This window comes from Rhagoletis pomonella, unplaced genomic scaffold, assembly GCF_013731165.1.
Source record: "Rhagoletis pomonella isolate Grant_MI unplaced genomic scaffold, Rhpom_1.0 Rhpom_scaffold_00019, whole genome shotgun sequence".
Taxonomy (NCBI): Eukaryota; Metazoa; Arthropoda; class Insecta; order Diptera; family Tephritidae; genus Rhagoletis; species Rhagoletis pomonella.
Genome location: NW_023458573.1, coordinates 502,577 through 503,814, shown reverse-complemented (window position 1 = coordinate 503,814; position 1,238 = coordinate 502,577).

Below are 1,238 nucleotides of genomic sequence, written 5' to 3'. Positions count from 1 at the left end.
TGTTAAGTATATAATTCTCAATTGTTAACTTTTTATGTTATTTTTTTTCTCCCTAAACTCCTTGTATGATCAGTTGTCAGATAACCTCTTTTTAGCCATTTGGCGCAGAGGAACATTAATATGTACTTTGATTTGATATTGTGGTATGCTTTTGTTAAACTAATTTCTTTGGAAATAAATTAATAACTAAGTAAAAAAAAACAAAGCTTACTTGATTAAGTCTAGACGACATCAAATTCTGCTTGTTCCTAGGTACACGTACCTGACCTCTCCAGAATGTTTTTTGTTAACGCAGTTAGACTCTGGAATGCCATTCCTGAATCTACCAAGGCTATGCTGAATAGAGGAAACTGCAAAGTAATAATATACGATTACTTTAACAGCATTTAAATTCTGGATGTGATTGCAATTTTTCTCTTTTTGATGTGTATACATCTTTGGTTTCGGTAGGGGTAAAAAAGGCATCGAGTAAAATCTTGTAACTTCATTTTCTACACAACTCTCCAAAAATCGCTCTCATTACAGGATTTCGGAGTACGCGATCATTTTTCCCGTAACTTCCTGCAAGTTCGTGTAAAAACCTGTAAGTTCATTGAGTACTGGATCAGAGCTAATACACATTGCACAAAGAGAAGACGAGAGTAATAGAAAAAGCCGAAGAAATGAATTTACTTCCTTATTCTAGAACCCGAATTTTCGTAATTCGTAATCCGTAGCTACGCTACGAAAAACGAAAAATCCACATGCTGCAACCCTTGCGGAAACATGTGCAACATTTCCAGCTATCAGTTGTTTTTCGAAGATAGCTGAATGAAGGTAATCAAAGTGGAAAGGAATTAATAAAACACTCATGAAGTGCTTATTTATAGTAAAATTGTTTGATTTTACATATTTTGGAGGAAACGGTGGGTTCTATTGCATTTGCAATTATAGCAGCGGAGTAAGAGCGCGCTATGGGCATGATTTCACAAGATATGCGGAGCTGTCGGGCATAGTAACCATGGGCGCGTCTATTACTACGTGCATACGTAAGCTATTTGCAAATAAAAATAATTTGCAAATACCTAACTCACTGTTTATTCGATGGTGAAAAATTCTTTTTTAATATTGCCTGATTATAAAAAGGCAATAATATGACCATCGAAAAAGAAAATAAAGTTAAAAACGGCAACGTCTTGATTATAAAAAGGCATAAGATGACCATCGAAAAAGAAAATAAACCTAAGAATGGCGGCGTC